Source organism: Poecilia latipinna, unplaced genomic scaffold (assembly GCF_001443285.1).
Source record: "Poecilia latipinna isolate Pla-1442-1.1 unplaced genomic scaffold, P_latipinna-1.0 Scaffold2003, whole genome shotgun sequence".
NCBI classification, from domain to species: domain Eukaryota; kingdom Metazoa; phylum Chordata; class Actinopteri; order Cyprinodontiformes; family Poeciliidae; genus Poecilia; species Poecilia latipinna.
Genome location: NW_015114619.1, coordinates 11,566 through 20,252, shown reverse-complemented (window position 1 = coordinate 20,252; position 8,687 = coordinate 11,566). Strand labels below are relative to the sequence as shown.

At 42.4% G+C, this 8,687-nt stretch overlaps 1 long non-coding RNA gene across 1 annotated transcript in view; it reads right to left on the bottom strand.

Moving 5' to 3' along the window:
* LOC106935691 (uncharacterized) overlaps window positions 1-227 on the bottom strand; it is a 5,163-nt gene extending 4,936 nt beyond the window's left edge. Inside the window, exon 1 of the long non-coding RNA XR_001421946.1 lies at window positions 78-227. This is a non-coding gene — a long non-coding RNA (uncharacterized LOC106935691). The remainder of the gene's footprint in view (window positions 1-77) is intronic.
* Between the last annotated feature and the right edge of the window lie 8,460 nt (window positions 228-8,687).

Sequence of the window (8,687 nt, the reverse complement as noted above, 5' to 3'; positions counted from 1 at the left end):
TTATCGATTTATTTAATTTTGATAATCATGCTCCAAACTTTGAGAGGACTGACCCCCCAGCTCACCTGCTTCCTCACACACACACAGCCAGCAGCGTCACCTTCCCATTCATACTTGATGACGTCACGCCCACATCGACACGCCCACCACCAGGTGTCAAAGCCACTGCTCCTGTCATATCAATAATTACTTATTTCATTCATGTGGCTCTTATAGAGCCTCAGTGAAAACGTGTTTATTATTATTAACGCTTTGGTGCAAAAAAAACTGATCGAAAATCGATTTATTTACTGCATGTTTATGTCCGTTAAGGCTGAGATGGAACGGCACTGAAAGCAGCCCTTTAATAGAGACGATCACAATAGAGACACAAACTGACTACCCCGCGATAATAACTCAGTAGTCCATGGAAAAACCTTATAAGCTTGTATTAAAGCAGAAAGTGCGGCGGCCACCGTAAAAAAGGCTTACAATATTAAATTATGCCGCATGAACTGATCAGTCGATCAATGCGAGCGAACGCAAAAATTTTGCGAGGAAATGCAAAAGAAAAAAAAATTCCCCATGTCCCCTGGAGGGCTCCGTAGATAAACTAATTTTCAGTAAACAAAAAAAAAAATTCTATATACATATAAATAATTCCATAAAATATTACAAATAACTCACTAGAACATTCTTAAAATTATTTGGAACTTTAACAGTTTTGCTTAGCTTTACATTTTAAAAATACTTTGAATTTATTTGTGTTATAAAATTATAGAATTTGATGATTTAGCAGAGCTGTATGACCAAGCTTTGGGTTTCAGTCATCTTAAGCAGAATCTGACAATGAAGTTCTGCATGATTACCGAAATGATTGTTAAACTTTTCACGTCTAACAGAAAATATCCTGCCTCCCGTTATATTAAAAGGTAAAAAAAAAAAAAAATGAAAGAAAAAAAGTAAATTAAAAAAGGCAGTTTGCTGAGGTTGTGCTAAAGTGTGAGATGTTGAAACTGTAGGACTAATTCCAGTTTCTTTCAATCCAGCCCCATCGAACACAAACACACACACACACCCTCATTCTGAAATTGTGTCTGTCCAACAAAGACGTCCCAGCAGCTCCCTCATTATAAATACATGTCATTGGATCACAGCTAGTCTGAATCCCTGAGTCTGCTGCGCTCTAAGTGGCCGTGACTGAGCCCTGAATGGGTGGCCGAGCCACGGCTCTGCCAATAAAGCCAACCGTGTTTGTGTGTGTGCATGTGTGTATGTGTGTGTAGCTTTGGTCCGTGGGAAGAAAAGCCTCGTCGCAGGACAACGTCAGAGGTTCGGATGACCAAAATGTACATGCATGTGTATTATATATAAATTTTAAAAAATGAGTAAATAATTTTGGTGCAGAAATGGCTGGATTCAGCTGAATTGTGTCAACTGCTGCATGTGCGACGGTGTTTTTACTTCAAATCTGGGGCAATAAGTTTCCTGCTGCCTCAACAACAAATAAATCAAGTCCTAGTTCCCTTATAGGGAGTGTGTGTGTGTGTATCTGTGCGCGCGCATATGCATCATGTGTGAGTGTTAAGGAGCTCCTCCTATCTAGTTATGCAGGGGACATGTGAAAGTGTCTCCATCCCTGTGGAACCACAAACCAGGCCACAGCGTTGGTGTACCCTCATTCCTCCAACATCTTCCACCACCACTTCTATTTCTGACTCATGGCTCGGATCTTTCTGGGTTTTACAGGCTTTTCCTCTCACCACCTTCACTACACTTTGAACAAAGTCTAAAGAAGATCAACAAATGATTAGCCTGTTGGATCAATAAACTGTAGGGATGAACAGAGAAATTGCTCAGTGTTGGTGTATCATGGTCATCAGTGTTCAATTATGAGGAGGAAGAATGTGGCGATGTGAATAAATGAATGGAAATCCTTCACTGGTTTGAAAATCTATTGCAAATATGCAAGGCACACTTTCCAGATTTTATTTGAATAATAATCATACCTCTTTTTCGTTCTACTTCACAATTACTTTGTGAACACAAACACATGTATGTTTGTTGCTAAAATGTGAAAACATGCAGATAAAGTCAAAGGGAGAGCAGCACCTTTTCATCAGGAACGGTGATCGTATTGTATTAAAGCTAATCTGTTTTTATCTTTTTAAGTTTTCACTCTCTCAGCCTGTAATGAGACCTGAGCTTGAGGAAATATTTGACGTTTGGAAATCTCCAAGCTAAGGTGAAATTTACAGAACAGATAAAGCACAAAGAGTCCTAGTTTGGTAATGCTAGCCATGCTAGTTACTAAGCGGATAAAAGTTAAAAATGTCAGCTTGACAACCAGCATCTCTTCTCTTGAAGAATCAGAACCGGCTAAAATGGTGTGCACAAAACTTTAAGATGTTCTCACTGGAGAATCTCAAGCAAATACTGAATGCCAATAAATAATATATTCATATTTTACATAAAAAGTCAGGAATTTTCCATGCATCATATTTAGGTACTACCTCATAATGTCCAAATGCAAATTGAAGAATACTGTATCGCCTTTTATGGTACAAGATAAAAACAACATATTTATTTATCTGTTATATAAAATTTCCCACATATTAAATGGTGTTAACTGCAAATGCGTGCCGACATTTTACATTTTTATTTGTAAAGCAATTGGAGAAATGCATATGCATGTAGGTTTGTGGTGACGACAACATGCAGAAATCTTCAAGGTCTGAATAATTTGCATTATGCTGTAGATGCATTCCCTTCAAAGCCTGCTGTCTCACACGATGGAACGACCACAAAACAGTTTTGTTCATCAGTCACATCAAACCATTTCTGTCAATGAGAAATTAAAATGTCTGTGTGACAACTAAGAGATTTTTGATTTGTGTTGCTTTGTTTTGTTTATTTGTTTTACTTTGCCAACAGTTTCTGTCCAGCACCACCGTTACGGAAATGTAAAATTCCTTGTGAGGCTTTATAGATGCAAAAACATTTATTTTAGAGTTTCAAGGGAAGTTGAAATAGTCCACAGATAAAATAATGTAAAGGTGTTCAGATGATGATGAATCAAGTCACCACCAGAGGATGAAAAACCCCCCACTAAGAATGGAGAATATTGAACAAAGAACAAAGCAAGGTGTGTGTGTAAAAGAGAAAACAAGAAAATAATTTAGCATATGAGAGACGGACGGGTCCAGGTGGCATTTTAGCGCTGCAACATGCAGACAAAGCAGCAGCAGAAGACAGAGGTGTCCGCCCTCGCTGTCCCCACAGAGGCCGAGGCTGTGCCACTGCCAGCAGGTCTGTGGGCCTGTGGAGGGGACTGTGAGGAAGCCATCCCCGTCTGCGGAGCTAATGAAGCCTGAAGCCACCAGCATGAAGGAGTGGAGCGAGCCACCGCTGCTCCTGCGACCTCGATCTCCCCTTACAAAGCTCCTAAAGAGATCAGGTGCTCCTCACTGAGGAGACACGGTGAAATTCACATTCAAAACTGTGAATGTGTCTGAAGATGGAAAGAGGCTGCAAAGGTATGAGACCCTTCCCTCAACTTGCAACAATGGAATGGTTAAATCAAAGCATACCAATGTTTCAGAATGGCCCAGTCAAAGTCCAGACTTGAATCTAGATTGATATACTGGGAAATATTTGAAAGTTGATGTAACATTCATATGATCTTATCAGAGTTTGAACTCTGTTGCAAAAAGGACATAAATGTGCTTCCCTAGCAGTACAAACACGGATGGAGCCAAACGACATGACGATTGTTCTGCAAATACGTTAGTGAGACCAAATACAAAAGGAAAACATTCTTTTCAGATTTTTCATTCTAAAATATTTTTAAAACCACTCATCATTTTCCATCCACTTCACAATTAAGCGCCATGTCTTGTTGATCGATCTGATAAAATCGCAATGAAACCTGCTGACGTTTAAAGTGACAAAATAGGAAACGTTCAAGTAGTATGAGCACTTTCACTTTAAATCGTTTTTAGCTGGACCAACATTAATATTTCTTGTTTTCCATTCGTACATTGAATAGAAGATATTACCCCTGTAATAATAAAAAACTGATGACACAAGACATTATTTTAAATCTTCAATTAAACCAAAACACGATGTCAAGATGAAAAAGAACTAAAAATCTGGACGTTTTCCTTCACATATCATATTCATAGGCATATTTTTGCTTGTGAAGCTGCAGAAGTGATTTGTAAAGTTAATGTTTTCTTATGTAAAGCATATTGCAAGGTATCACCAGGCTTTCTCTTCTCAACAAAAGATGGCAAAGTGCAAGTTTATAAACCGGCGCACTCTTGGCGATCTCCTCGATCGTGGAAATGCAGAGCCTTGCTGGAAATGTTGCCGTCAATCAGTGAGAAACAAAGACAGGCGTCTCGCTGCAGAGACCGAGACCAACATGTCAGTCAAAGAAGAAATGCCACAGAAAGGCAGAGGTGTGAGAAGAAAAGGCTTAGCAGACAACACAATCCCTCCTTTAGCGAGGGTGGTCCAACTACAGCCTGCCCGCCTTTCTGCCCGTCTGCAACAATATGATGAAGGACCCGGCCCGATCCTCTCCGAACAAACAAAACGGAGCCAATAATGGACAGGAGTGCTTATCAAATAGCCCCGCGATTTCATTTGCATTCGACAAGACCCAGACGATCGCCAAACACACACACACGGATATGCGCCACTCGTGAACCAGACAACCTCTTGACTGGCCTTGACCCTTGAACTCCAGGGTCCTCTTTCACCTGCTGCAGCACCATTCATGCTGGAGGGGCCGTCTAGCCGGAGCCTGGCTGATCTGCATATGTCCTCGCAGGATTCCCACGCTCCGGGCTCAGAGCTCACCGTGGCGGTATTCATAAGAAAACATTATGAAGATCTGCATTGTGTCTGTGTCTGTGCTGTCTGACTTTTTGCTGGATGACCCTTGTTGCCATGGCTCAGAACCCTTGAGGCTTTTTGTTTTGCCCCCTTTCAGATGATCTGTAGGTATTCTACAGGACCACGTCTGACAGGCACACAAAATTTAGCTGCATTTGCAACACACGAGCGTATTATAATATAATGCCCGTCTTGCATCGTCCCTCCCCCACCCTCTGTGCCATGCTTCCCTCTCTTTGTTTCCATCCTGTACTTGTTTTGTTGTTTCGTTCTCCAGCACATCAAGGGTAAACTCCTGACTCGCCTTGCCTTCTCCTTCCTCTTCCTCCTTCTTGATGACCTGCCCATTGGCTGAGAGACGCTCGGAGCGCTCTCACTGGCTGCTGTAACCCACGGAAACGGTGATGCGGCGAGCGCCAGGCTCCCGTGTAGTAGGGGGCGTTTGAGGATTATTGTGAGAAATGGGTGAGAGCATCTTCTTCTGATAACATGACTGTCAGATGGGAAAGGGTGCAAAGCAGATAGCAGAGGGGAAGGCGACGAAGGGCGGGCAGGCGCGGCATATGGACGTTTTCGTCAGCCTATGCAAATGGGTCGAGACGTGTTCGCATATGCAGACAAATTCACCCCCCACCATTCAGTTCTTCATTAATGGATCCTTCTAAAACCCAGACACCCCCATCCGCCTCCACCCCCTTCCTCAAATAATAACCTTTCGCTCCATCTACCCCCACCCCGTAGTCTGGACCCTGTAACCCATGTCTCCCTCGAACCAGACACCCTAAAAAACCTCCCTACCCCCTCCTGTGTGCCCCCCCCTCACATGTCGTCCTCTCTGCTCTCTGCTCCTCAGCTCCCACGACCGGCAGACGGAGCCCATGATTCGCGTGACCGCCATTTTGCTGCCCACACCAGACCTAACTGTACGACTCAGCAGCTGCCTCGATGGGCAAAATGCAAATAGGAGCGCTGCTTTGTTGCTCAGCTGCCCTGATCAGATGAAGCAGCGTCCCAAAAAAAACAAAAAAAAAAAACGCATCAGTTCAGGTGAATATAAAAACAGCTGCTTGAGGTTACATATCAACTCGTGCAGGATTTTATGTTTTACTCACAGTGCTATTCTGAACTCTAAAAACCACACCAGGTGGTTAATTTGACTCATTTACTTCTGGCTGGTGGGTTTTTATGTTTCATGAGACACTCTTTCTAAATAAACCCATCACCCTGTGGTTTGTTTAGTGCTATGGTAACCAGACATCCATGTGCATGAACACAAGACCATCTCGGTCGGCGTGCTTCTGGACTTCATTGGGCCCGCAGCCCCTCGACTTAATTAGACTCCGCCGGACGTTCTTTTCTTGGCTAATCTGTGCATTATGTACGTCTGTGTGTGTGAACGTGTGACGGGGTGATATCTGATTAAACAAAGCTCCGGCTTAATCCTTTGTACAGTTTCATTTGCAATGCGGGGAAATCGCATGCAAACACGAGCACCATATGGCACCGAACGTCTAGACGGTTCATCTCGTGTACGCTAAAATGCCCAGCCAATGTTTTACGAGGTTCCCAACAGTTGAAGCCCGGAGTGGAAAAACAAACATCCCCTCGCTCCGGCTTGTTTTCCCCGCCAACGCCGCCTTCGCTGGATCCGGCATTGGTGAAGAGTGCCACCGCCGCCTTTGGTTATAGTGGTTATGCAAATGCAATTAGCCCCAGATTTACATACGACAGTTAACGGATGCACAGATGGCAGACGACAGCGATGCACTCGCCATCTTTGGCAGAGGAGGAAAGACCGGCAGCCATTTTGTCTGAAGCTGTGCCCATCTGGATGGAAACGAGCCACGCTGCATCACGCTGATGGTGACAGCAGTTTGGGAGCTTTTGGGATTTTTACAGTGTTGCTGCTGCTGCAGATTGCACTCGAGCTCTCCAAAGGCCAAGCATGTACAGTACATTCATGCACACAGAGCTTTTTCTATTCTAGAAACATTTACTCCATCTGTTCAAAGGCTTTCTCAAATGATCATACTTTCATTTTTGAGCAAAAGTACTCCAGTAAAGTCAGCTGATTTAGTTCTTAGAGTCACTCTGTCTCCCATTCATACAGCACCTTGCAAAAGCATTCACACCCTTGTCCACATTTTGTCATGACACAGCCACAAATCCCAGTGCTTTTTAAAAGAGATTTTACGCAACAAAACGCCACAACACAGCATTAACATGAGGGTGGATTTGTGTCCAGGCTAACTTTTCACCAATACTTTTGTTTAAAAAGCAGAGCAACCAAATAGTCCAGTTGGATGTAATTTGATCTCAGTATAAATCCAGATGTTCTGTGAGGTTTGCTGGAGAATACTAGTGAGCAAGCAGCATCATGAAGACCAAGGAACACAGCAGACGACAACAAAGTTCTGGAGAAGATTAAAACAGGGATAGCGAATAAAACATTTCTGAAGTGCTCCGTTCAATCCATCAACCGAAGCTGGAAAGAGCATGAAAAAAATGCCCAAACATGGCTGGACACCAAAACAGACAGGTCTGGACTAAGAGAGGATTAATCAGAGAAGCAGCCAAGAAGCCCGTTTAACTCAAACAACTATACGTCGCATGAATCTGGTAAAAAGGGGAACAAAGGGAGCAACAGGAAGTCTAGTTTATAGTTTGTTTCAAGCCATTTAAGAGACAGTAAACGTTTTTCCTACATGCAAAAAATGTAAATGCATCAGAAAACTAACACTCATCACCCTGAACAAAGCATCTCAGAGGTGAAACATGGTGGAGGCAGCATCATGCTGTAAACATGATGCAAAAGACTTGAGACTAGACAGATTTTCACTTCTAAGCAGGAAAATGACCCTACGGAAAGTCAGAGATTTTCTGAAAGCGTTTGGAGCAAAGAATATTCATATTCTATTCTACTGAAATCGAAAGCTTGATCTGAACTAAAAGGCGAGACTTTTAGTTCAGAAAAGTCTCGCCTTTTGTTGTTCTGATTAACCTGATTACCTTCAGGTTAATCAGAACAACATTGTTGAAGACTTGTGACTTAAAAAAAAAAAGTCCAGGTCTAAATGCAAATGCGAGATTTTGTCCAATCTGACTGAGCTTGAGCTCTTTTGTCTAGACGTTCAAAGTTGGCGGAGACACACCCCAAAATATTTCTACATTAACTACTGAGGGCTTCATTCATAGATAAGCTACACCAACTTTAAAAATGATGCATCATTTCCATTTTACTTTACAACTATCCATTACTTGGAGCTGATCTGTCAGATAAAATCCTAATAAAAATGATTGCGTTGGTAATGTGACAAAATTCAAAACAATTCAAAAGGTGTTCAAACTTTACACACACACAGTATTTCAGATAATTTCTGATTCTGTTACAGAGATACTTGCCATTTTACTGTCTCCACTGAAAGGTTTCTGATCTCCAGTCCTCTTCTCTTTCCAGCCAGTTAATATGAACGGTCTCAAATTGATTAATAGACATGATGGGGAAAAAAAAAAAAAAGTTCAACCATCATTTTCCGGTGCGTCTGCTTTTGAAAGACATCTGTCTGGAGCTCATCATTGGAAGTGCAAGCCAAGAGTGGAGGTGGAAAATAAAGATCGCAGTGTCTGTTTGTCAAATGTGAAAGCCAGTTGGGGAATAAGCTGTGGATGAGCTGAAGATGGAGAGTGAGTCAAAGGGAGAACTTCCAAGCTGGTTGCCAGAGGCAGAAGGTGGTGGGATGTGTCAATCTCGTGATGGGAAAAAAAAAAAAAAAGAAGAAAGGAATATGCCTCAGAGCAGTCTTTTA